Consider the following 27,564-nt stretch of genomic DNA (forward strand, 5'->3'; position numbering starts at 1 on the left):
AAAAAATAATGCTAAATACAAAATTGCTGGACCTCAAAAAAACCCATGGGAACCAGGAGAGACATGAAATTCCAGAAATATCCTTCCCAAGATGTCTGCATGGCTTGAGGGACAAGGGGAAGATGGCGTCACATCCTTTCCTTCCAAGATGGCAGGTGACCATGTGGGAAAAAAGGGACAAGACAATGGCAAATGCTACCAGCAAAGGCAAGAACCTATAGAGCAGTTTTAGTGGCTGATGAAGACTTGCCAGCTCAAGTGGGGTCTGCACTGCTGCCGCTTCTTCCTGCCATTCATGGGGCTCCCCTGGTGCTGCTGCTGTGCTGTGCACTGTGCCTGTGGTGGAGGGGAAAGGACAGGTCTGTCCACAGCAGCATGGGGTACTCTGTGGTGACCCCAGGAACTTGCTTGCTTTTTAGCTGCTGGCAAAGTTTTTGAAGTTCATTTCAAAAAAGTTTCTAATTGTGAAATGTTGTGTTTACAAGTGGCTACAGTTGTAAATCCAAAGTAACTACCTTCACAGCCAAGATCCCACCTCCACCAAAAGGTGAAGAAAAAGAGAAAAGAAGGTGAAGAAAAAGAGAAGAGAAGGTGAAGAAAAGAAAAAGGTGCCATGAAAGAGAAAGCGTCTCTGCTTCCATATTCTTCTTTACTGGAGTGGGGGCTTACCCATCTTGACCAGCTTGCTGGAGCATGGCTGCCTGCAGTGACAGGCAGCGCATGTGTGATTCACCTCCAGGCAGCTCAAAACTGCTACCTGTAGTCTCTCTGAGACAAGGGAACAAAAACACAAAGAGAACCCAAAAATGAAGAAGCCTCTGCCCACACAAGACCAAGAGCCCAGCCAGGCAGTAGCCCATGGGGGTGTTTGGTTCACAGAAAAGGGGACTGTGACTGTGTAGCCTGAATATGGCAGATACTGATATCAGTTTGTGATTCACTTCAGTCTCGCATGTCTGGAAGGCAGCCAGGCCTTGCCAGGTGATGAAGAATTATATGGGCTGCATATCTCATCTGTCCTTGACCATCTGTGCTGACCACAGACTCGTAGACTGTATGATGGAGGGAAGGAGAAGGCAGAGGTAAAATTGTGGGCTGTCCACAGAACTTTGTTTCCCATCTCTATTGCTGTGACCCTTCGCAGCCAGGGTCTCCCCGAAGACCATTCTCTGTGTGGTAGCCAGGGGAAATTTTAGCAGCTCCAAAAGAAAAGGCATTGACGTTCCCCCCCTCGCACAGCCCCCTAAATATCAGGCTAGCCCAGAGGTCTGAGGCTGTGAGGGAAGGAATATCAGGAGATGGCAAAGATTCCCAAAAGAGTCTCTTACCCCAGATATGTTGGTTCAGCTCTCTTTATTCTGTCATATCCATGTGGAGAGTGGGGCAAAAGAGGACAAACAGGAAATGTCAGAGGTCTATATAGACTTTGGACGGGGTGGGCTTCCCTGGCTCTCTGCAAACCCCATTAGGGCAGGAAGGAGGGGTCCAGTGTTATCTTGATCAGAGTCACAGGGTCCTGGGGAAGGGAGCACAGAGTGCCCATGAGCTCACTGTAACAAGGCATAAAGTAAAATTCACTGCAGGAAGTCCCAACACATGTTTTCTCCAACTTTTTCCTTGAGTTAACTGGAAGTATAGACATGGAAAGAAGATGATCTGGAGGCCATGGCTTGGGTGCAAAACAACTTTATTAAGTCCAAGGAAGAAAAGGAGGTGCCTCAAAGAGAGCACTTGGAAGACCAATAAGATGCAGGTTGTCCATTTGCCATCCCAAAAGAGGGGGGCAGATGAAAAGCAACAAGTTTGGCCATGTTGGTCTGCGGCAACACAGATAGCAAAAGAAAGAGAAAAAGACTAGAGAGGAGAAGAAGGGGACAGCGGCTTGAAATTAAAATTACAATGTCCTAAAGCCCTATCTTCCGCCCAGAACCAGGTCCTGAGGTCATGGAGGTTCTTGGCTGAAGATGTTGCCAGTAGATTTAGCAAGGACGGCATCTGCTGCCACCATAGCAGTTGGTGATGCAGGAGATGTCAAAACCCCCAGAGCTGATGGGCACTCCACCACAGCTGAGGATGTTGCCAACAGCGGCAGAGGTAGAAGATCCCACGGCGGTGTTCTGTGGGTAGGAGCTGAGGATGGGGCCGGGCAGGGTCACCAGCACAGCAGGAGGCTCAATGACAACGTGGGAGCTCTGGCACTGCCTGACACAGCACTCATTGCAGCTGCTGCCCAGCGGGCAGGGGCCGCAGGGCTGGCAGCAAGGGTCGCAGGGCTGGCAGCAGGACATGGCTTGGGGTTACAGGTGCACCTGGCACAGAGTGCAGGGAGAAGCACAAAGTGAGGACACATGAGAAGCAGCACTGCACCCAAACACCCTGCAGCCCAGGCACCTCCTGGCCCCCATTGCGCTGCCCAGCTCAAAGCCCAGGAGCCGCCTCAGCCAAGTGCCAGCCTTATTCGAACTGCACAAGACCTTCTCTCCCGTACCCTCTCCCGGCAGAAGCAGCTCCTAGCCCTGAGCTCTTTTCGCCCCTCTCAGCTGAGACCTCCAGCCAGGCAAGGGCTGCTCTTGGAGCAGCAGCAGGAGGAGGAGAAGAGGCTTCCCACTCACCTGGTTCCTGAGGAAGAGGAGGAGGTGAGAGAAGTGGATGAGAGAGCTGAGACTTGGGCTGCCTTTTATAGCAGTCCTGCCCTGCCTCAGGCCCAGAAGCACTTAGTGGAAGTCATAATTTTCTGACCAGTTCATGTCAAACGTGCCCCATCCCAGTTAATGGTAGGGGCTGTGTCCTGATTTCCTGTACTGCTGCCTTTTCATTTCCTGCCTAATTCTCTTTGCTTTCCTACATGAATGGTCATTTCTCTAAGTGCTGGGATGGGAGACTCAAGGATTTCCTGGGCAACACCAATGCTGAGTGCATTTGGAATGCTCAGACCATCAGCTGGCAGCATCCTCTGTGGACAAAGTGTTCAACCTGTGTCATTCCTGTGCGCCTGTTTTTGTCCATGTTGTCAGGAAATGGGCATCAGTCTCGTGTTTCTTGCCCACATGCCCAAGGTCGGCCATGTGAGGGGTCATGGCACATCATTTTCTGTTGCTTTTCCCATCTCTTCATGATGGTCGCTTGCTGTTGCACATGGCTCTGCATCTGCTGGGAGGGATGGTCCCTGTTGCTACTCTAACAGTGCTCAGAGAAGAATTGTGTTGGCCTCACTTGGCTCATCAGCTTTCTGTGCAATCTCTGGGAGTCCTCTGGGAATGCAGGAGTTGTCTGGGGCCTGATCCTTGTCCAGGAGACCGGAGTCATTTTAAGGAGCGGGACATGATAAAATTTGTGCTCGCGTGGATGCCTGGGACCTTACAGGGATTTTGCAGAAAGCTGGGGTAGCTCTCCTGTCTGTGATGTGCAGTGGTTGTGTAGAACAGAAGGCAAAATTGCAACCCTGAACTCCATAAATGTTGGTTTTCATCGCCTTTGGGACCTGCCAGGAAGAATCCATCGGAAAAGTGCCCTGAGGGGTACAAAGAGGTTCAGGGAGATTGTGAAGTAATGCAGTCCAGATTTCCAGCTAATACCATTATGGTAATCTCCATAACTAGCTCGGTCTGTTCCACTTGCCAAAGACATGAAGTAGATTCCACCAAGGACTTTAGATGGTTGTATTTCTTTAAGTGTTTCTTTCCAAGTCCTACAGCATAATATCTAATTTTGAGATTATTCAAAGTTGCATCTGCCCTTTACTGAAGCTGAAGTGTTCTTTTCCTTTTGAATTTGAAATTAACTAAACGAAATTAGTTTTGTAGTCTATTGAACTAGCATGAACTGGTTCTTTCCTTCTAAATTTTTGAATCACCTAAAATTGCTCTATACCCCCGTTGTACCTTCTGTTATGGGGTTGAAGGTGACAAGGTTTTTGTAGCAGTGAGGAGGCTACAAGAGGTTCTCAAGCGCTGCCCCCATGTTCTACAAAGCCAGATCCAGACAGCTAAAGAATGGAGTCAGTGCTGGCCAAGCCTGAACCTCTCAGTGACACTGGTCAAGCCCTCATGAAAACGTATTTAAGAAAAGGCAAAAAGCCACAGCACAGGAAGTGTGGGACAAAGCAAAATGTGTCTTCAGTTTCTTGATCACTGTCCATTCATCATGTCGCTGGCACCAAATGGGAAGAAAATTCCCCTAGATGAAATAACCCCAAAAACCCAACTCTTAAGAGAAAGATTGAAGGAATGCAGTTTTTTCTCCCTGGAGAACCAGAGGCATGTGGAGGAACCTCACCATGGTATTTAATTAAGGGAACGGCATTTAGCATGTAGACTGAGGCTTTCTCAGCAAAATCATAAAATTCTAGGATTACAGAAGATGCTGAGTTGGAAATGACCCATCAGGAGCGTCAGGTCCAACTCCTGATCCTGCATAGGAAATGCCAAGATTCCCACCAAGGACCCGCAAGTGTTGTCCAAACACTTCTTGAGCTCTCTCAGGTTTGGTGCAGAGACCACTTCCCTGGGGAGCCTGTTCCAGTGTTTAACCACCAAATACCCTCTGGGTGAAGAACCTTTTCCTGATATCCAACCTCAGCCTCCCTCAACTCAGCTCCACCCACTTCCTCAAGTCTTGTTACTGGTCATGAGCATGAAAAGTCTGGTTCTTGCCCCTGTACTGCCCAGCCTCAGGAGGATGTCAAAGATCATAGTCATGCCTGACCTCAGTCTCATCTTCTCCTGGTTGAATGGGCTTAGTGGCCTCAGCCACTCCTCATGGAGATCCTCCAGACCCTTTCCCATCCTTGTGGCCTCCTTTGGGCATTCTGTAGTAGCCTATAGCCATTTTTTATATTCTGGTTGCCAAAAGGAGCCATGTGGAGGTGCTGCCCGTGAGGGTAACACGCACAGAAGGATGTGGACCTGGAGATGGTTTGGTTCTGGCAACAGAGACTAATGCTTGGGCAGCAGGTCTCACGAGGAGGAGATGAAGCCTTGGCTTTGGGACAGAGAAAGGTGTGTTGGCATCCTGTGACATGGACAAAGGCTCTGTCACTGCCTTGATATCCAGGCAGGAGGAGCACGTGTGGAATGTCGCATGCATCAGAGAGACCTGTGAACATGAGCTGGTATTTCGAGCCCAGCAATGCCTTCAGAAGTTCATTTTCTGCACCCAAGAGAACATGGATACCCAGGGAATGATAGTTGGTGCATTGACCTCTGGCCGAAGGCCAAGGATTAACCAGAAATTTCAAGTACATGTGAAAACATTCCTACATGTTGGCATTAGGAGTGCAACCACAAGTCATTTACAAAGGGAAGATGGACACCTGGAACAAAATATTAGATCCTTTTGGAGGTATGGGGATCACAGTGATGGAGATTCCACTGCCCAGACTGAGCGTGTTACCAATTCTTCCTTGTGAATCCCCTCAGCCCTGCGGTTCTGGGCAGCAGCTGAGCCATGCCAAGTGCTGAGGGCCTGTGTGAGGTTTGGATCTCATCTCCTTGTTCCCAGGTGTGCTGGCCACAGACCCTAGGCCAGGCAATGAAGGAAGGATAGGAAGAGATGAGTTGTGGGCTGTCCCCAGTTGTTGTTGTTTCCCATTGCCACTCCTTTGGAGCCAAAGTCTCCATGATGGCCTTTGGCTGCTGAGTAGCCAGGGATGTTCTTCATCAGCTCCAAGGGAAAAGGGCGCAAAGTAAAGTCCGCTGCAATGAGCCCCACACTTTGCTGTCTCCACCTTTATCCTGAGCAGACGGAGGAGTTGCCCCAGAACAATAGACGACTCAGAGGTCAAGGCTTGAATGCAACACAATTTTAATAAGTTTGAAGAAGAAATGGAGAAAGCTCACAGAGAGCACCAGGAGCACGTAGTAAGATAGAGCTCCCACGTGCTTTTCTTTGCACTGCTCTGCAGAGGAAGGGTGGACAACAAGTCCATATTAGCCTTGGGGAGAGAGGGACAGAAAAGGAAAGGCGAATGGAACAAGGAAAAGATGGTCCAAAGCTCTAAATACAACTTTCTGAAGCTCTATCTCCTGCCCAAAACCAGGCTTTGAAGTCTTGGACCTTCTTCCTGAAAGGCATTGCCAGCAGATTTAGCAGGGACGGCATCTGCTGCCACCATAGCAGTTGGTGATGCAGGAGATGTCAAAGCCCCCAGAGCTGATGGGCACTCCACCACAGCTGAGGATGTTGCCAACAGCGGCAGAGGTAGAAGATCCCACGGCGGTGTTCTGTGGGTAGGAGCTGAGGATGGGGCCGGGCAGGGTCACCAGCACAGCAGGAGGCTCAATGACAACGTGGGAGTCCTGGCACTGCCTGACACAGCACTCATTGCAGCTGTTGGCCAGCGGGCAGGGGCCGCAGGGCTGGCAGCAAGGGTTGCAGGGCTGGCAGGAGGACATGGCTTGGGGTCACAGGTGCACCTGGCACAGAGGGCAGGCGGAAGCACAAAGTGAGGACACATGAGAAGCAGCACTGCACCCAAACACCCTGCAGCCCAGGCACCTCCTGGCCCCCATTGCGCTGCCCAGCTCAAAGCCCAGGAGCTGCCTCAGCTAAGTCCCAGCCTTACTCGACCCGCAAAATACCTACTCTCCCATGTCCTCTCCTTAGAGAAGAAGCTCCCAGCCCTGAGCTCTTTTCACCCCTCTCAGCTGAGACCTCCAGCCAGGCAAGGGCTGCTCTTGGAGCAGCAGCAGGAGGAGAAGAAGAGGCTTCCCACTCACCTGGTTCCTGAGGAAGAGGAGGAGGTGAGAGAAGTGGATGAGAGAGCTGAGACTTGGGCTGCCTTTTATAGCAGTCCTGCCCTGCCTCAGGCCCAGAAGCACTTAGTGGAAGTCATAATTTTCTGACCAGCTCATGTCAAACGTGCCCCATCCCAGTTAATGGTAGGGGCTGTGTCCTGATTTCCTGTACTGCTGCCTTTTCATTTCCTGCCTAATTCTCTTTGCTTTCCTACATGAATGGTCATTTCTCTAAGTGCTGGGATGGGAGACTCAAGGATTTCCTGGGCAACACCAATGCTGAGTGCATTTGGAATGCTCAGACCATCAGGTGGCAGCATCCTCTGTGGACAAAGTGTTCAACCTGTGTCATTCCTGTGCGCCTGTTTTTGTCCATGTTGTCAGGAAATGGTCATCAGTCTCGTGTTTCTTGCCCACATGCCCAAGGTCGGCCATGTGAGGGGTCATGGCACATCATTTTCTGTTGCTTTTCCCATCTCTTCATGATGGTCGCTTGCTGTTGCATACGGCTCTGCATCTGCTGGGAGGGATGGTCCCTGTTGCTACTCTAACAGTGCTCAGAGAAGAATTGTGTTGGCCTCACTTGGCTCATCAGCTTTCTGTGCAATCTCTGGGAGTCCTCTGGGAATGCAGGAGTTGTCTGGGGCCTGATCCTTGTCCAGGAGACCGGAGTCATTTTAAGGAGCGGGACATGATAAAATTTGTGCTCGCGTGCATACCTGGGACCTTACAGGGATTTTGCAGAAAGCTGGGGTAGCTCTCCTGTCTGTGATGTGCAGTGGTTGTGTAGAACAGAAGGCAAAATTGCAACCCTGAACTCCATAAATGTTGGTTTTCATCGCCTTTGGGACCTGCCAGGAAGAATCCATCGGAAAAGTGCCCTGAGGGGTACAAAGAGGTTCAGGGAGATTGTGAAGTAATGCAGTCCAGATTTCCAGCTAATACCATTATGGTAATCTCCATAACTAGCTCGGTCTGTTCCACTTGCCAAAGACATGAAGTAGATTCCACCAAGGACTTTAGATGGTTGTATTTCTTTAAGTGTTTCTTTCCAAGTCCTACAGCATAATATCTAATTTTGAGATTATTCAAAGTTGCATCTGCCCTTTACTGAAGCTGAAGTGTTCTTTTCCTTTTGAATTTGAAATTAACTAAACGAAATTTGTTTTGTACTCTATTGAACTAGCATGAACTGGTTCTTTCCTTCTAAATTTTTTAATCACCTAAAATTGCTCTATACCCCCGTTGTACCTTCTGTTATGGGGTTGAAGGTGACAAGGTTTTTGTAGCAGTGAGGAGGCTACAAGAGGTTCTCAAGCGCTGCCCCCATGTTCTACAAAGACAGATCCAGACAGCTAAAGAATGGAGTCAGTGCTGGCCAAGCCTGAACCTCTCAGTGACACTGGTCAAGCCCTCATGAAAACGTATTTAAGAAAAGGCAAAAAACCACAGCACAGGAAGTGTGGGACAAAGCAAAACGTGTCTTCAGTTTCTTGATCACTGTCCATTCATCATCTTGCTGGCACTAAATGGGAAGAAAATTCCCCTAGATGAAATAACCCCAAAAACCCAACTCTTAAGAGAAAGATTGAAGGAATGCAGTTTTTTCTCCCTGGAGAACCAGAGGCATGTGGAGGAACCTCACCATGGTATTTAATTAAGGGAACGGCATTTACCAAGTAGACTGAGACTTTTTCAGCAAAATCATAAAATTCAAGGATTACAGAAGATGCTGAGTTGGAAATGACCCATCAGGAGCGTCAGGTCCAACTCCTGATCCTGCATAGGAAACGCCAAGCCTCCCACCAAGGACCCACAAGTTTTGTCCAAACACTTCTTGAGCTCTCTCAGGTTTGGTGCAGAGACCACTTCCCTGGGGAGCCTGTTCCAGTGTTTAACCACCAAATACCCTCTGGGTGAAGAACCTTTTCCTGATATCCAACCTCAGCCTCCCTCAACTCAGCTCCACCCACTTCCTCAAGTCTTGTTACTGGTCATGAGCATGAAATTTTGGTTCTTGCCCCTGTACTGCCCAGCCTCAGGAGGATGTCAAAGATCATAGTCATGCCTGACCTCAGTCTCATCTTCTCCTGGTTGAATGGGCTTAGTGGCCTCAGCCACTCCTCATGGAGATCCTCCAGACCCTTTCCCATCCTCGTGGCCTCCTTTGGGCATTCTGTAGTAGCCTATAGCCATTTTTTATATTCTGGTTGCCAAAAGGAGCCATGTGGAGGTGGTGCCCGTGGGGGTAACACACACAGAAGGATGTGGAACTGGAGATGGTTTGGTTCTGGCAACTGAGACTAATGCTTGGGCAGCAGGTCTCACGAGGAGCAGATGAAGCCTTGGCTTTGGGACAGAGCAAGGTGTGTTGGCATCCTGTGACATGGACAAAGGCTCTGTCACTGCCTTGATATCCAGGCAGGAGGAGCACGTGTGGAATGTCGCATGCATCAGAGAGACCTGTGAACATGAGCTGGTATTTCGAGCCCAGCAATGCCTTCAGAAGTTCATTTTCTGCACCCAAGAGAACATGGATACCCAGGGAATGATAGTTGGTGCATTGACCTGTGGCCGAAGGCCAAGGATTAACCAGAAATTTCAAGTACATGTGAAAATAGTCCTACATGTTGGCATTAGGAATGCAACCACAAGTCATTTACAAAGGGAAGATGGACACATGGAACAAAGCATTAGATCCTTTTAGAGGTATTGGGATCAAAGTGATGGAGACTCCACTGCCCAGACTGAGTGTGTTACCAATTCTTCCTTGTGAATCCCCTCATTCCTGCGGGTCTGGGCAGCAGCTGGGCCATGCCAAGTGCTGAGGGCCTGTGTGAGGTTTGGATCTCATCTCCTTGTTCCCAGGTGTGCTGGCCACAGACCCTAGGCCAGGCAATGAAGGAAGGATAGGAGGAGATGAGTTGTGGGCTGTCCCCAGTTGTTGTTGTTTCTCATTGGCACTCCTTTGGGGCCAAAGTCTCCATGATGGCATTGGCTGCTGAGTAGCCAGGGATGTTCTTCATCAGCTCCAAGGGAAAAGGGCGCAAAGTAAAGTCCGCTGCAATGAGCCCCACACTTTGTTGTCTCCACCTTTTTCCTGAGCAGACGGAGGAGTTGCCCCAGAACAATAGAAGACTCAGAGGTCAAGGCTTGAATGCAACACAATTTTAATAAGTTTGAAGAAGAAATGGAGAAAGCTCACAGAGAGCACCAGGAGCACGTAGTAAGATAGAGCTCCCACGTGCTTTTCTTTGCACTGCTCTGCAGAGGAAGGGAGGACAACAACTCCATATTAGCCTTGGGGAGAGAGGGACAGAAAAGGAAAGGCAAATGGAACAAGGAAACGATGGTCCAAAGCTCTAAATACAACTTTCTGAAGCTCTATCTCCTGCCCAAAACCAGGCTTTGAAGTCTTGGACCTTCTTCCTGAAAGGCATTGCCAGCAGATTTAGCAGGGACGGCATCTGCTGCCACCATAGCAGTTGGTGATGCAGGAGATGTCAAAGCCCCCAGAGCTGATGGGCACTCCACCACAGCTGAGGATGTTGCCAACAGCGGCAGAGGTAGAAGATCCCACGGCGGTGTTCTGTGGGTAGGAGCTGAGGATGGGGCCGGGCAGGGTCACCAGCACAGCAGGCGGCTCAATGACAACGTGGGAGCTCTGGCACTGCCTGACACAGCACTCATTGCAGCTGTTGGCCAGCGGGCAGGGGCCGCAGGGCTGGCAGCAAGGGTTGCAGGGCTGGCAGCAGGACATGGCTTGGGGTCACAGGTGCACCTGGCACAGAGGGCAGGGAGAAGCACAAAGTGAGGACACAAGAGAAGCAGCACTGCACCCAAACACCATGCAGCCCAGGCACCTCCTGGCCCCCATTGCGCTGCCCAGGTCACAGCCAAGGAGCTGCCTCAGCTAAGTCCCAGCCTTACTCGACCCGCAAAAGACCTACTCTCCCCTGCTCTCTCCTAACAGAAGAATCTCCCAGCCCTGAGCTCTTTTCGCCCCTCTCAGCTGAGACCCCCAGCCAGGCAAGGGCTGCTCTTGGAGCAGCAGCAGGAGGAGAAGAAGAGGCTTCCCACTCACCTGGTTCCTGAGGAAGAGGAGGAGGTGAGAGAAGTGGATGAGAGAGCAGAGACTTGGGCTGCCTTTTATAGCAGTCCTGCCCTGCCTCAGGCCCAGAAGCACTTAGTGGAAGTCATAATTTTCTGACCAGCTCATGTCAAACGTGCCCCATCCCAGTTAATGGTAGGGGCTGTGTCCTGATTTCCTGTACTGCTGCCTTTTCATTTCCTGCCTAATTCTCTTTGCTTTCCTACGTGAATGGTCATTTCTCTAAGTGCTGGGATGGGAGACTCAAGGATTTCCTGGGCAACACCAATGCTGAGTGCATTTGGAATGCTCAGACCATCAGCTGGCAGCATCCTCTGTGGACAAAGTGTTCAACCTGTGTCATTCCTGTGCGCCTGTTTTTGTCCATGTTGTCAGGAAATGGGCATCAGTCTCGTGTTTCTTGCCCACATGCCCAAGGTCGGCCACGTGAGGGGTCATGGCACATCATTTTCTGTTGCTTTTCCCATCTCTTCATGATGGTCGATTGCTGTTGCACACGGCTCTGCATCTGCTGGGAGGGATGGTCCCTGTTGCTGCTCTAACAGTGCTCAGAGAAGAATTGTGTTGGCCTCACTTGGCTCATCAGCTTTCTGTGCAATCTCTGGGAGTCCTCTGGGACTGCCGGAGTTGTCTGGGGCCTGATCCTTGTCCAGGAGACCGGAGTCATTTTAAGGAGTGGGACATGATAAAATTTGTGCTCGCATGCAGTCCTAGGACCTTACAGGGATTTTGCAGAAAGCTGGGGTAGCTCTCCTGTCTGTGATGTGCAGTGGTTGTGTAGAACAGAAGGCAAAATTGCAACCCTGAACTCCATAAATGTTGGTTTTCATCGCCTTTGGGACCTGCCAGGAAGAATCCATCGGAAAAGTGCTCTGAGGGGTGCAAATAGGTTCAGGGAGATTGTGAAGTAATGCAGTCCAGATTTCCAGCTAATAACATTATGGTAATCTCCATAACTAGCTCGGTCTGTTCCACTTGCCAAAGACATGAAGTAGATTCCACCAAGGACTTTAGATGATTGTATTTTTTTAAGTGTTTCTTTCCAAGTCCTGCAGCATAAAACCTAATTTTGAGATTATTCAAAGTTGCATCTGCCCTTTACTGAAGCCGAAGCATTGTTTTCCTTTTGAATTTGAAATTAACTAAATGAAATTTGTTTTGTAGTCTGTTGAACTAGCATGAACTGGTTCTTTCCTTCTAAATTTTTTAATCACCTAAAATTGCTCTATATCCCCGTTGTACCTTCTGTTATGGGGTTGAAGGTGACAAGGTTTTTGTAGCAGTGAGGAGGCTACAAGAGGTTCTCAAGCGCTGCCCCCATGTTCTACAAAGCCAGATCCAGACAGCTAAAGAATGGAGTCAGTGCTGGCCAAGCCTGAACCTCTCAGTGACACTGGTCAAGCCCTCATGAAAACGTATTTAAGAAAAGGCAAAAAACCACAGCACAGGAAGTGTGGGACAAAGCAAAACGTGTCTTCAGTTTCTTGATCACTGTCCATTCATCATCTTGCTGGCACTAAATGGGAAGAAAATTCCCCTAGATGAAATAACCCCAAAAACCCAACTCTCAAGAGAAAGATTGAAGGAATGCAGTTTTTTCTCCATGGAGAACCAGAGGCATGTGGAGGAACCTCACCATGGTATTTAATTAAGGGAATGGCATTTAGCAAGAAGACTGAGACTTTCTCAGCACAATCATAAAATTCTAGGATTACAGAAGATGCTGAGTTGGAAATGACCCATCAGGAGCGTCAGGTCCAACTCCTGATCTTGCATAGGAAACGCCAAGATTCCCACCAAGGACTCGCAAGTGTTGTCCAAACACTTCTTGAGCTCTCTCAGGTTTGGTGCAGAGACCACTTCCCTGGGGAGCCTGTTCCAGTGTTTAACCACCAAATACCCTCTGGGTGAAGAACCTTTTCCTGATATCCAACCTCAGCCTCCCTCAACTCAGCTCCACCCACTTCCTCAAGTCTTGTTACTGGTCATGAGCATGAAAAGTTTGGTTCTTGCCCCTGTACTGCCCAGCCTCAGGAGGATGTCAAAGATCATAGTCATGCCTGACCTCAGTCTCATCTTCTCCTGGTTGAATGGGCTTAGTGGCCTCAGCCACTCCTCATGGAGATCCTCCAGACCCTTTCCCATCCTCGTGGCCTCCTTTGGGCATTCTGTAGTAGCCTATAGCCATTTTTTATATTCTGGTTGCCAAAAGGAGCCATGTGGAGGTGGTGCCCGTGGGGGTAACACACACAGAAGGATGTGGAACTGGAGATGGTTTGGTTCTGGCAGCTGAGACTAATGCTTGGGCAGCAGGTCTCACAAGGAGCAGATGAAGCCTTGGCTTTGGGACAGAGCAAGGTGTGTTGGCATCCTGTGACATGGACAAAGGCTCTGTCACTGCCTTGATATCCAGGCAGGAGGAGCACGTGTGGAATGTCGCATGCATCAGAGAGACCTGTGAACATGAGCTGGTATTTCGAGCCCAGCAATGCCTTCAGAAGTTCATTTTTTGCACCCAAGAGAACATGGATACCCAGGGAATGATAGTTGGTGCATTGACCTGTGGCCGAAGGCCAAGGATTAACCAGAAATTTCAAGTACATGTGAAAACAGTCCTACATGTTGGCATTAGGAATGCAACCACAAGTCATTTACAAAGGGAAGATGGACACATGGAACAAAGCATTAGATCCTTTTGGAGGTATTGGGATCACAGTGATGGAGACTCCACTGCCCAGACTGAGTGTGTTACCAGTTCTTCCTTGTGAATCCCCTCAGCCCTGCGGGTCTGAGCAGCAGCAGGGCCATGCCAAGTGCTGCGGGCCTGTGTGAGGTTTGGATCTCATCTCCTTGTTCCCAGGTGTGCTGGACACAGACCCTAGGCCAGGCAATGAAGGAAGGATAGGAGGAGATGAGTTGTGGGCTGTCCCCAGTTGTTGTTGTTTCTCATTGGCACTCCTTTGGGGCCAAAGTCTCCATGATGGCATTGGCTGCTGAGTAGCCAGGGATGTTCTTCATCAGCTCCAAGGGAAAAGGGCGCAAAGTAAAGTCCGCTGCAATGAGCCCCACACTTTGTTGTCTCCACCTTTTTCCTGAGCAGACGGAGGAGTTGCCCCAGAACAATAGAAGACTCAGAGGTCAAGGCTTGAATGCAACACAATTTTAATAAGTTTGAAGAAGAAATGGAGAAAGCTCACAGAGAGCACCAGGAGCACGTAGTAAGATAGAGCTCCCACGTGCTTTTCTTTGCACTGCTCTGCAGAGGAAGGGAGGACAACAAGTCCATATTAGCCTTGGGGAGAGAGGGACAGAAAAGGAAAGGCAAATGGAACAAGGAAACGATGGTCCAAAGCTCTAAATACAACTTTCTGAAGCTCTATCTCCTGCCCAAAACCAGGCTTTGAAGTCTTGGACCTTCTTCCTGAAAGGCATTGCCAGCAGATTTAGCAGGGACGGCATCTGCTGCCACCATAGCAGTTGGTGATGCAGGAGATGTCAAAGCCCCCAGAGCTGATGGGCACTCCACCACAGCTGAGGATGTTGCCAACAGCGGCAGAGGTAGAAGATCCCACGGCGGTGTTCTGTGGGTAGGAGCTGAGGATGGGGCCGGGCAGGGTCACCAGCACAGCAGGCGGCTCAATGACAACGTGGGAGCTCTGGCACTGCCTGACACAGCACTCATTGCAGCTGTTGGCCAGCGGGCAGGGGCCGCAGGGCTGGCAGCAAGGGTTGCAGGGCTGGCAGCAGGACATGGCTTGGGGTCACAGGTGCACCTGGCACAGAGGGCAGGGAGAAGCACAAAGTGAGGACACAAGAGAAGCAGCACTGCACCCAAACACCATGCAGCCCAGGCACCTCCTGGCCCCCATTGCGCTGCCCAGGTCACAGCCAAGGAGCTGCCTCAGCTAAGTCCCAGCCTTACTCGACCCGCAAAAGACCTACTCTCCCCTGCTCTCTCCTAACAGAAGAATCTCCCAGCCCTGAGCTCTTTTCGCCCCTCTCAGCTGAGACCCCCAGCCAGGCAAGGGCTGCTCTTGGAGCAGCAGCAGGAGGAGAAGAAGAGGCTTCCCACTCACCTGGTTCCTGAGGAAGAGGAGGAGGTGAGAGAAGTGGATGAGAGAGCAGAGACTTGGGCTGCCTTTTATAGCAGTCCTGCCCTGCCTCAGGCCCAGAAGCACTTAGTGGAAGTCATAATTTTCTGACCAGCTCATGTCAAACGTGCCCCATCCCAGTTAATGGTAGGGGCTGTGTCCTGATTTCCTGTACTGCTGCCTTTTCATTTCCTGCCTAATTCTCTTTGCTTTCCTACGTGAATGGTCATTTCTCTAAGTGCTGGGATGGGAGACTCAAGGATTTCCTGGGCAACACCAATGCTGAGTGCATTTGGAATGCTCAGACCATCAGCTGGCAGCATCCTCTGTGGACAAAGTGTTCAACCTGTGTCATTCCTGTGCGCCTGTTTTTGTCCATGTTGTCAGGAAATGGGCATCAGTCTCGTGTTTCTTGCCCACATGCCCAAGGTCGGCCACGTGAGGGGTCATGGCACATCATTTTCTGTTGCTTTTCCCATCTCTTCATGATGGTCGATTGCTGTTGCACACGGCTCTGCATCTGCTGGGAGGGATGGTCCCTGTTGCTGCTCTAACAGTGCTCAGAGAAGAATTGTGTTGGCCTCACTTGGCTCATCAGCTTTCTGTGCAATCTCTGGGAGTCCTCTGGGACTGCCGGAGTTGTCTGGGGCCTGATCCTTGTCCAGGAGACCGGAGTCATTTTAAGGAGTGGGACATGATAAAATTTGTGCTCGCATGCAGTCCTAGGACCTTACAGGGATTTTGCAGAAAGCTGGGGTAGCTCTCCTGTCTGTGATGTGCAGTGGTTGTGTAGAACAGAAGGCAAAATTGCAACCCTGAACTCCATAAATGTTGGTTTTCATCGCCTTTGGGACCTGCCAGGAAGAATCCATCGGAAAAGTGCTCTGAGGGGTGCAAATAGGTTCAGGGAGATTGTGAAGTAATGCAGTCCAGATTTCCAGCTAATAACATTATGGTAATCTCCATAACTAGCTCGGTCTGTTCCACTTGCCAAAGACATGAAGTAGATTCCACCAAGGACTTTAGATGATTGTATTTTTTTAAGTGTTTCTTTCCAAGTCCTGCAGCATAAAACCTAATTTTGAGATTATTCAAAGTTGCATCTGCCCTTTACTGAAGCCGAAGCATTGTTTTCCTTTTGAATTTGAAATTAACTAAATGAAATTTGTTTTGTAGTCTGTTGAACTAGCATGAACTGGTTCTTTCCTTCTAAATTTTTTAATCACCTAAAATTGCTCTATACCCCCGTTGTATGCTCTGTTATGGGGTTGAAGGTGACAAGGTTTTTGTAGCAGTGAGGAGGCTACAAGAGGTTCTCAAGCGCTGCCCCCATGTTCTACAAAGCCAGATCCAGACAGCTAAAGAATGGAGTCAGTGCTGGCCAAGCCTGAACCTCTCAGTGACACTGGTCAAGCCCTCATGAAAACGTATTTAAGAAAAGGCAAAAAACCACAGCACAGGAAGTGTGGGACAAAGCAAAACGTGTCTTCAGTTTCTTGATCACTGTCCATTCATCATCTTGCTGGCACTAAATGGGAAGAAAATTCCCCTAGATGAAATAACCCCAAAAACCCAACTCTCAAGAGAAAGATTGAAGGAATGCAGTTTTTTCTCCATGGAGAACCAGAGGCATGTGGAGGAACCTCACCATGGTATTTAATTAAGGGAATGGCATTTAGCAAGAAGACTGAGACTTTCTCAGCACAATCATAAAATTCTAGGATTACAGAAGATGCTGAGTTGGAAATGACCCATCAGGAGCGTCAGGTCCAACTCCTGATCTTGCATAGGAAACGCCAAGATTCCCACCAAGGACTCGCAAGTGTTGTCCAAACACTTCTTGAGCTCTCTCAGGTTTGGTGCAGAGACCACTTCCCTGGGGAGCCTGTTCCAGTGTTTAACCACCAAATACCCTCTGGGTGAAGAACCTTTTCCTGATATCCAACCTCAGCCTCCCTCAACTCAGCTCCACCCACTTCCTCAAGTCTTGTTACTGGTCATGAGCATGAAAAGTTTGGTTCTTGCCCCTGTACTGCCCAGCCTCAGGAGGATGTCAAAGATCATAGTCATGCCTGACCTCAGTCTCATCTTCTCCTGGTTGAATGGGCTTAGTGGCCTCAGCCACTCCTCATGGAGATCCTCCAGACCCTTTCCCATCCTCGTGGCCTCCTTTGGGCATTCTGTAGTAGCCTATAGCCATTTTTTATATTCTGGTTGCCAAAAGGAGCCATGTGGAGGTGGTGCCCGTGGGGGTAACACACACAGAAGGATGTGGAACTGGAGATGGTTTGGTTCTGGCAGCTGAGACTAATGCTTGGGCAGCAGGTCTCACAAGGAGCAGATGAAGCCTTGGCTTTGGGACAGAGCAAGGTGTGTTGGCATCCTGTGACATGGACAAAGGCTCTGTCACTGCCTTGATATCCAGGCAGGAGGAGCACGTGTGGAATGTCGCATGCATCAGAGAGACCTGTGAACATGAGCTGGTATTTCGAGCCCAGCAATGCCTTCAGAAGTTCATTTTTTGCACCCAAGAGAACATGGATACCCAGGGAATGATAGTTGGTGCATTGACCTGTGGCCGAAGGCCAAGGATTAACCAGAAATTTCAAGTACATGTGAAAACAGTCCTACATGTTGGCATTAGGAATGCAACCACAAGTCATTTACAAAGGGAAGATGGACACATGGAACAAAGCATTAGATCCTTTTGGAGGTATTGGGATCACAGTGATGGAGACTCCACTGCCCAGACTGAGTGTGTTACCAGTTCTTCCTTGTGAATCCCCTCAGCCCTGCGGGTCTGAGCAGCAGCAGGGCCATGCCAAGTGCTGCGGGCCTGTGTGAGGTTTGGATCTCATCTCCTTGTTCCCAGCTGTGCTGGACACAGACCCTAGGCCAGGCAATGAAGGAAGGATAGGAAGAGATGAGTTGTGGGCTGTCCCCAGTTGTTGTTGTTTCCCATTGCCACTCCTTTGGAGCCAAAGTCTCCATGATGGCCTTTGGCTGCTGAGTAGCCAGGGATGGTCTTCATCAGCTCCAAGGGAAAAGGGCGCAAAGTAAAGTCCACTGCAATGAGCCCCACACTTTGTTGTCTCCACCTTTTTCCTGAGCAGACTGGAGGATTTGGCCCAGAACAATAGAAGACTCAGAGGTCAAGGCTTGAATGCAACACAATTTTAATAAGTTTGAAGAAGAAATGGAGAAAGCTCACAGAGAGCACCAGGAGCAGGTAGTAAGATAGAGCTCCCACGTGCTTTTCTTTGCACTACTCTGCAGAGGAAGGGAGGACAACAAGTCCATATTAGCCTTGGGGAGAGAGGGACAGAAAAGGAAAGGCGAATGGAACAAGGAAACGATGGTCCAAAGCTCTAAATACAACTTTCTGAAGCTCTATCTCCTGCCCAAAACCAGGCTTTGAAGTCTTGGACCTTCTTCCTGAAAGGCATTGCCAGCAGATTTAGCAGGGACGGCATCTGCTGCCACCATAGCAGTTGGTGATGCAGGAGATGTCAAAGCCCCCAGAGCTGATGGGCACTCCACCACAGCTGAGGATGTTGCCAACAGCGGCAGAGGTAGAAGATCCCACGGCGGTGTTCTGTGGGTAGGAGCTGAGGATGGGGCCGGGCAGGGTCACCAGCACAGCAGGAGGCTCAATGACAACGTGGGAGTCCTGGCACTGCCTGACACAGCACTCATTGCAGCTGTTGGCCAGCGGGCAGGGGCCGCAGGGCTGGCAGCAAGGGTCGCAGGGCTGGCAGCAGGACATGGCTTGGGGTTACAGGTGCACCTGGCACAGAGGGCAGGGAGAAGCACAAAGTGAGGACACATGAGAAGCAGCACTGCACCCAAACACCCTGCAGCCCAGGCACCTCCTGGCCCCCATTGCGCTGCCCAGCTCAAAGCCCAGGAGCCACCTTAGCCAAGTTCCATCCTCTCACTTTCGGCACAAGACCTTCTCTCCCCTGCCCTCTCCCAGCAGAAGCAGGTCCCAGTCCTGCGCTATGACATCCCCTGAGCCGCCTCAGCTAATTCCCAGCCTTACTCGACCCGCAAAAGACCTACTCTCCCATGCCCTCTCCTAAGAGAAGAAGCTCCCAGCCCTGAGCTCTTTTAGCTTGTCTCAGCTGAGACCTCCAGCCAGGCAAGGGCTGCTCTTGGAGCAACAGCAGGAGGAGAAGAAGAGGCTTCCCACTCACCTGGTTCCTGAGGAAGAGGAGGAGGTGAGAGAAGTGGATGAGAGAGCAGAGACTTGGGCTGCCTTTTATAGCAGTCCTGCCCTGCCTCAGGCCCAGAAGCACTTAGTGGAAGTCATAATTTTCTGACCAGCTCATGTCAAACGTGCCCCATCCCAGTTAATGGTAGGGGCTGTGTCCTGATTTCCTGTACTGCTGCCTTTTCATTTCCTGCCTAATTCTCTTTGCTTTCCTACGTGAATGGTCATTTCTCTAAGTGCTGGGATGGGAGACTCAAGGATTTCCTGGGCAACACCAATGCTGAGTGCATTTGGAATGCTCAGACCATCAGCTGGCAGCATCCTCTGTGGACAAAGTGTTCAACCTGTGTCATTCCTGTGTGCTTGTTTTTGTCCACGTTGTCAGGAAATGGGCATCAGTCTCGTGTTTCTTGCCCACATGCTCAAGGTCTGCCACGTGAGGGGTCATGGCACATCATTTTCTGTTGCTTTTCCCATCTCTTCATGATGGTCGCTTGCTGTTGCACATGGCTCTGCATCTGCTGGGAGGGATGGTCCCTGTTGCTGCTCTAACAGTGCTCAGAGAAGAATTTTGTTGGCCTCACTTGGCTCATCAGCTCTCTGTGCAATCTCTAGGGGTCTGGGAATGCAGGAGTTGTCTGGGGCCTGATCCTTGTCCAGGAGACCGGAGTCATTTTAAGGAGCGGGACATGATAAAATTTGTGCTCGCGTGCATACCTGGGACCTTACAGGGATTTTGCAGAAAGCTGGGGTAGCTCTCCTGTCTGTGATGTGCAGTGGTTGTGTAGAACAGAAGGCAAAATTGCAACCCTGAACTCCATAAATGTTGGTTTTCATCGCCTTTGGGACCTGCCAGGAAGAATCCATCGGAAAAGTGCCCTGGGGGTGCAAATAGGAGATTGTGAAGTAATGCAGTCCAGATTTCCAGCTAATAACATTATGGTAATCTCCATAACTAGCTCGGTCTGTTCCACTTGCCAAAGACATGAAGTAGATTCCACCAAGGACTTTAGATGGTTGTATTTTTTTAAGTGTTTCTTTCCAAGTCCTACAGCATAATATCTAATTTTGAGATTATTCAAAGTTGCATCTGCCCTTTACTGAAGCTGAAGTGTTCTTTTCCTTTTGAATTTGAAATTAACTAAACGAAATTTGTTTTGTACTCTATTGAACTAGCATGAACTGGTTCTTTCCTTCAAAATTTTTTAATCACCTAAAATTGCTCTATACCCCCGTTGTATGCTCTGTTAAGGGGTTGAAGGTGACAAGGTTTTTGTGGCAGTGAGGAGGCTACAAGAGGTTCTCAAGCGGTGCCCCCATGTACTACAAAGCCAGATCCAGACAGCTAAAGAATGGAGTCAGTGCTGGCCAAGCCTGAACCTCTCAGTGACGCTGGTCAAGCCCTCATGAAAACGTATTTAAGAAAAGGCAAAAAACCACAGCACAGGAAGTGTGGGACAAAGCAAAACGTGTCTTCAGGTTCTTGATCACTGTCCATTCATCATGTCGCTGGCACCAAATGGGAAGAAAATTCCCCTAGATGAAATAACCCCAAAAACCCAACTCTCAAGAGAAAAATTGAAGGAATGCAGTTTTTTCTCCCTGGAGAACCAGAGGCATGTGGAGGAACCTCACCATGGTGTTTAAGTAAGGGAACGGCATTTAGCAAGTAGACTGAGGCTTTCTCAGCAAAATCATAAAATTCTAGGATTACAGAAGATGCTGAGTTGGAAATGACCCATCAGGAGCGTCAGGTCCAACTCCTGATCTTGCATAGGAAACGCCAAGATTCCCACCAAGGACCCACAAGTGTTGTCCAAACACTTCTTGAGCTCTCTCATGTTTGGTGCAGAGACCACTTCCCTGGGGAGCCTGTTCCAGTGTTTAACCACCAAATACCCTCTGGGTGAAGAACCTTTTCCTGATATCCAACCTCAGCCTCCCTCAACTCAGCTCCACCCACTTCCTCAAGTCTTGTTACTGGTCATGAGCATGAAAAGTTTGGTTCTTGCCCCTGTACTGCCCAGCCTCAGGAGGATGTCAAAGATCATAGTCATGCCTGACCTCAGTCTCATCTTCTCCTGGTTGAATGGGCTTAGTGGCCTCAGCCACTCCTCATGGAGATCCTCCAGACCCTTTCCCATCCTTGTGGCCTCCTTTGGGCATTCTGTAGTAGCCTATAGCCATTTTCTATATTCTGGTTGCCAAAAGGAGCCATGTGGAGGTGGTGCCCGTGGGGGTAACACACACAGAAGGATGTGGAACTGGAGATGGTTTGGTTCTGGCAACTGAGACTAATGCTTGGGCAGCAGGTCTCACGAGGAGCAGATGAAGCCTTGGCTTTGGGACAGAGCAAGGTGTGTTGGCATCCTGTGACATGGACAAAGGCTCTGTCACTGCCTTGATATCCAGGCAGGAGGAGCACGTGTGGAATGTCGCATGCATCAGAGAGACCTGTGAACATGAGCTGGTATTTGGAGCCCAGCAATGCCTTCAGAAGTTCATTTTCTGCACCCAAGAGAACATGGATACCCAGGGAATGATAGTTGGTGCATTGACCTGTGGCCGAAGGCCAAGGATTAACCAGAAATTTCAAGTACATGTGAAAACATTCCTACATGTTGGCATTAGGAATGCAACCACAAGTCATTTACAAAGGGAAGATGGACACATGGAACAAAATATTAGATCCTTTTGGAGGTATGGGGATCACAGTGATGGAGACTCCACTGCCCAGACTGAGTGTGTTACCAATTCTTCCTTGTGAATCCCCTCATTCCTGCGGGTCTGGGCAGCAGCTGGGCCATGCCAAGTGCTGCGGGCCTGTGTGAGGTTTGGATCTCATCTCCTTGTTCTCAGGTGTGCTGGACACAGACCCTAGGCCAGGCAATGAAGGAGGAATTGGAAGAGATGCACTGTGGGCCATCCCCAGTTGTTGTTTCCCATTGCCACTCCTTTGGAGCCAAAGTCTCCATGATGACATTGGCTGCTGAGTAGCCAGGGATGTTCTTCATCAGCTCCAAGGGAAAAGGGCACAAAGTAAAGTCCGCTGCAATGAGCCCCACACTTTGTTGTCTCCACCTTTTTCCTGAGCAGATGGAGGAGTTGCCCCAGAACAATAGACGACTCAGAGGTCAAGGCTTGAATGCAACACAATTTTAATAAGTTTGAAGAAGAAATGGAGAAAGCTCACAGAGAGCACCAGGAGCACGTAGTAAGATAGAGTTCCCACGTGCTTTTCTTTGCACTGCTCTGCAGAGGAAGGGAGGACAACAACTCCATATTAGCCTTGGGGAGAGAGGGACAGAAAAGGAAAGGCAAATGGAACAAGGAAACAATGGTTCAAAGCTCTAAATACAACTTTCTGAAGCTCTATCTCCTGCCCAAAACCAGGCTTTGAAGTCTTGGACCTTCTTCCTGAAAGGCATTGCCAGCAGATTTAGCAGGGACGGCATCTGCTGCCACCATAGCAGTTGGTGATGCAGGAGATGTCAAAGCCCCCAGAGCTGATGGGCACTCCGCCACAGCTGAGGATGTTGCCAACAGCGGCAGAGGTAGAAGATCCCACGGCGGTGTTCTGTGGGTAGGAGCTGAGGATGGGGCCGGGCAGGGTCACCAGCACAGCAGGAGGCTCAATGACAACGTGGGAGTCCTGGCACTGCCTGACACAGCACTCATTGCAGCTGCTGCCCAGCGGGCAGGGGCCGCAGGGCTGGCAGCAAGGGTCGCAGGGCTTGCAGCAGGACATGGCTTGGGGTCACAGGTGCACCTGGCACAGAGGGCAGGCGGAAGCACAAAGTGAAGACACATGAGAAGCAGCACTGCACCCAAACACCCTGCAGCCCAGGCACCTCCTGGCCCCCATTGCGCTGCCCAGCTCAAAGCCCAGGAGCCGCCTCAGCTAAGTCCCAGCCTTACTCGACCCGCAAAAGACCTACTCTCCCATGTCCTCTCCTTAGAGAAGAAGCTCCCAGCCCTGAGCTCTTTTCGCCCCTCTCAGCTGAGACCTCCAGCCAGGCAAGGGCTGCTCTTGGAGCAACAGCAGGAGGAGAAGAAGAGGCTTCCCACTCACCTGGTTCCTGAGGAAGAGGAGGAGGTGAGAGAAGTGGATGAGAGAGCAGAGACTTGGGCTGCCTTTTATAGCAGTCCTGCCCTGCCTCAGGCCCAGAAGCACTTAGTGGAAGTCATAATTTTCTGACCAGCTCATGTCAAACGTGCCCCATCCCAGTTAATGGTAGGGGCTGTGTCCTGATTTCCTGTACTGCTGCCTTTTCATTTCCTGCCTAATTCTCTTTGCTTTCCTACGTGAATGGTCATTTCTCTAAGTGCTGGGATGGGAGACTCAAGGATTTCCTGGGCAACACCAATGCTGAGTGCATTTGGAATGCTCAGACCATCAGCTGGCAGCATCCTCTGTGGACAAAGTGTTCAACCTGTGTCATTCCTGTGTGCTTGTTTTTGTCCACGTTGTCAGGAAATGGGCATCAGTCTCGTGTTTCTTGCCCACATGCTCAAGGTCTGCCACGTGAGGGGTCATGGCACATCATTTTCTGTTGCTTTTCCCATCTCTTCATGATGGTCACTTGCTGTTGCATACGGCTCTGCATCTGCTGGGAGGGATGGTCCCTGTTGCTGCTCTAACAGTGCTCAGAGAAGAATTGTGTTGGCCTCACTTGGCTCATTAGCTTTCTGTGCAATCTCTAGGGGTCTGGGAATGCAGGAGTTGTCTGGGGCTAGATCCTTGTCCAGGAGACCGGAGTCATTTTAAGGAGCGGGACATGATAAAATTTGTGCTCGCGTGGATGCCTGGGACCTTACAGGGATTTTGCAGAAAGCTGGGGTAGCTCTCCTGTCTGTGATGTGCAGTGGTTGTGTAGAACAGAAGGCAAAATTGCAACCCTGAACTCCATAAATGTTGGTTTTCATCGCCTTTGGGACCTGCCAGGAAGAATCCATCGGAAAAGTGCCCTGAGGGGTACAAAGAGGTTCAGGGAGATTGTGAAGTAATGCAGTCCAGATTTCCAGCTAATAACATTATGGTATTCTCCATAACTAGCTCGGTCTGTTCCACTTGCCAAAGACATGAAGTAGATTCCACCAAGGACTTTAGATGGTTGTATTTTTTTAAGTGTTTCTTTCCAAGTCCTACAGCATAAAACCTAATTTTGAGATTATTCAAAGTTGCATCTGCTCTTTATTGAAGCCGAAGCGTTGTTTTCCTTTTGAATTTGAAATTAACTAAACGAAATTAGTTTTGTAGTCTATTGAACTAGCATGAACTGGTTCTTTCCTTCTAAATTTTTTAATCACCTAAAATTGCTCTATACCCCCATTGTATGCTCTGTTACGGGGTTGAAGGTGACAAGGTTTTTGTGGCAGTGAGGAGGCTACAAGAGGTTCTCAAGCGGTGCCCCCATGTACTACAAAGCCAGATCCAGACAGCTAAAGAATGGAGTCAGTGCTGGCCAAGCCTGAACCTCTCAGTGACGCTGGTCAAGCCCTCATGAAAACGTATTTATGAAAAGGCAAAAACCGAAGCACAGGAAGTGTGGGACGAAGCAAAACGTGTCTTCAGTTTCTTGGTCACTGTCCATTCATCATCTCGCTGGCACCAAATGGGAAGAAAATTCCCCTAGATGAAATAACCCCAAAAACCCAACTCTCAAGAGAAAAATTGAAGGAATGCAGTTTTTTCTCCCTGGAGAACCAGAGGCATGTGGAGGAACCTCACCATGGTATTTAATTAAGGGAATGGCATTTAGCAAGAAGACTGAGACTTTCTCAGCACAATCATAAAATTCTAGGATTACAGAAGATGCTGAGTTGGAAATGACCCATCAGGAGCGTCAGGTCCAACTCCTGATCTTGCATAGGAAACGCCAAGATTCCCACCAAGGACCCGCAAGTGTTGTCCAAACACTTCTTGAGCCTTCTCAGGTTTGGTGCAGAGACCACTTCCCTGGGGAGCCTGTTCCAGTGTTTAACCACCAAATACCCTCTGGGTGAAGAACCTTTTCCTGATATCCAACCTCAGCCTCCCTCAACTCAGCTCCACCCACTTCCTCAAGTCTTGTTACTGGTCATGAGCATGAAAAGTTTGGTTCTTGCCCCTGTACTGCCCAGCCTCAGGAGGATGTCAAAGATCATAGTCATGCCTGACCTCAGTCTCATCTTCTCCTGGTTGAATGGGCTTAGTGGCCTCAGCCACTCCTCATGGAGATCCTCCAGACCCTTTCCCATCCATGTGGCCTCCTTTGGGCATTCTGTAGTAGCCTATAGCCATTTTCTATATTCTGGTTGCCAAAAGGAGCCATGTGGAGGTGGTGCCCGTGGGGGTAACACACACAGAAGGATGTGGAACTGGAGATGGTTTGGTTCTGGCAGCTGAGACTAATGCTTGGGCAGCAGGTCTCACGAGGAGCAGATGAAGCCTTGGCTTTGGGACAGAGCAAGGTGTGTTGGCATCCTGTGACATGGACAAAGGCTCTGTCACTGCCTTGATATCCAGGCAGGAGGAGCACGTGTGGAATGTCACATGCATCAGAGCGACCTGTGAATATGAGCTGGTATTTGGAGCCCAGCAATGCCTTCAGAAGTTCATTTTCTGCACCCAAGAGAACATGGATACCCAGGGAAAGATAGTTGGTGCATTGACCTGTGGCCGAAGGCCAAGGATTAACCAGAAAATTCAAGTACATGTGAAAACATTCCTACATGTTGGCATTAGGAATGCAACCACAAGTCATTTACAAAGGGAAGATGGACACATGGAACAAAGCATTAGATTCTTTTGGAGGTATGGGGATCACAGTGATGGAGATTCCACTGCCCAGACTGAGTGTGTTACCAATTCTTCCTTGTGAATCCCCTCAGCCTGCGGGTCTGGGCAGCAGCAGGGCCATGCCAAGTGCTGCGGGCCTGTGTGAGGTTTGGATCTCATCTCCTTGTTCCCAGGTGTGCTGGACACAGACCCTAGGCCAGGCAATGAAGGAGGAATAGGAAGAGATGCATTGTGGGCCATCCCAAGTTGTTGTTTCCCATTGCCACTCCTTTGGAGCCAAAGTCTCCATGATGGCATTGCCTGCTGAGTAGCCAGGGATGTTCTTCATCAGCTCTAAGGGAAAAGGGCACAAAGTAAATTCCGCTGCAATGAGCCCCACACTTTGTTGTCTCCACCTTTTTCCTGAGCAGATGGAGGAGTTGCCCCAGAACAATAGAAGACTCAGAGGTCAAGGCTTGAATGCAACACAATTTTAATAAGTTTGAAGAAGAAATGGAGAAAGCTCACAGAGAGCACCAGGAGCAGGTAGTAAGATAGAGCTCCCACGTGCTTTTCTTTGCACTGCTCTGCAGAGGAAGGGAGGACAACAACTCCATATTAGCCTTGGGGAGAGAGGGACAGAAAAGGAAAGGCAAATGGAACAAGGAAACAATGGTTCAAAGCTCTAAATACAACTTTCTGAAGCTCTATCTCCTGCCCAAAACCAGGCTTTGAAGTCTTGGACCTTCTTCCTGAAAGGCATTGCCAGCAGATTTAGCAGGGACGGCATCTGCTGCCACCATAGCAGTTGGTGATGCAGGAGATGTCAAAGCCCCCAGAGCTGATGGGCACTCCGCCACAGCTGAGGATGTTGCCAACAGCGGCAGAGGTAGAAGATCCCACGGCGGTGTTCTGTGGGTAGGAGCTGAGGATGGGGCCGGGCAGGGTCACCAGCACAGCAGGAGGCTCAATGACAACGTGGGAGCTCTGGCACTGCCTGACACAGCACTCATTGCAGCTGTTGGCCAGTGGGCAGGGGCCACAGGGCTGGCAGCAAGGGTCGCAGGGCTGGCAGCAGGACATGGCTTGGGGTTACAGGTGCACCTGGCACAGAGGGCAGGGAGAAGCACAAAGTGAGGACACATGAGAAGCAGCACTGCACCCAAACACCCTGCAGCCCAGGCACCTCCTGGCCCCCATTGCGCTGCCCAGGTCAAAGCCCAGGAGCCGCCTCAGCTAAGTCCCAGCCTTACTCGACCCGCAAAAGACCTACTCTCCCCTGCCCTCTCCTAATAGAAGAATCTCCCAGCCCTGAGCTCTTTTCGCCCCTTAGCTGAGACCTCCAGCCAGGCAAGGGCTGCTCTTGGAGCAACAGCAGGAGGAGAAGAAGAGGCTTCCCACTCACCTGGTTCCTGAGGAAGAGGAGGAGGTGAGAGAAGTGGATGAGAGAGCTGAGACTTGGGCTGCCTTTTATAGCAGTCCTGCCCTGCCTCAGGCCCAGAAGCACTTAGTGGAAGTCATAATTTTCTGACCAGCTCATGTCAAACGTGCCCCATCCCAGTTAATGGTAGGGGCTGTGTCCTGATTTCCTGTACTGCTGCCTTTTCATTTCCTGCCTAATTCTCTTTGCTTTCCTACATGAATGGTCATTTCTC

The 27,564-nt window shown here is 49.9% G+C and overlaps 7 pseudogenes; all 7 read right to left on the bottom strand.

Annotated features, from left to right (window-relative positions):
• Positions 1-1,670: 1,670 nt before the first annotated feature.
• Positions 1,671-2,314, bottom strand: LOC116183109 (feather keratin Cos2-2 pseudogene; annotated as a pseudogene).
• A 3,765-nt stretch (positions 2,315-6,079) lies between these two features.
• Positions 6,080-6,444, bottom strand: LOC144247514 (feather keratin Cos2-2 pseudogene; annotated as a pseudogene).
• Positions 6,445-6,547: 103 nt separating this feature from the next.
• On the bottom strand, positions 6,548-10,517 carry LOC146765187 (feather keratin Cos1-2 pseudogene; annotated as a pseudogene).
• A 3,771-nt stretch (positions 10,518-14,288) lies between these two features.
• Positions 14,289-14,620, bottom strand: LOC146765188 (feather keratin Cos1-2 pseudogene; annotated as a pseudogene).
• Positions 14,621-18,358: 3,738 nt separating this feature from the next.
• LOC144247505 (feather keratin Cos2-2 pseudogene) lies at positions 18,359-18,703 on the bottom strand (annotated as a pseudogene).
• A 3,877-nt stretch (positions 18,704-22,580) lies between these two features.
• Positions 22,581-22,904, bottom strand: LOC146765189 (feather keratin Cos2-2 pseudogene; annotated as a pseudogene).
• Positions 22,905-26,683: 3,779 nt separating this feature from the next.
• Positions 26,684-26,993, bottom strand: LOC144247511 (feather keratin Cos2-2 pseudogene; annotated as a pseudogene).
• Between the last annotated feature and the right edge of the window lie 571 nt (positions 26,994-27,564).

This window comes from Lonchura striata, chromosome 27 (genome assembly GCF_050655825.1).
Source record: "Lonchura striata isolate lonStrDom1 chromosome 27, ASM5065582v1, whole genome shotgun sequence".
NCBI classification, from domain to species: Eukaryota; Metazoa; Chordata; class Aves; order Passeriformes; family Estrildidae; genus Lonchura; species Lonchura striata.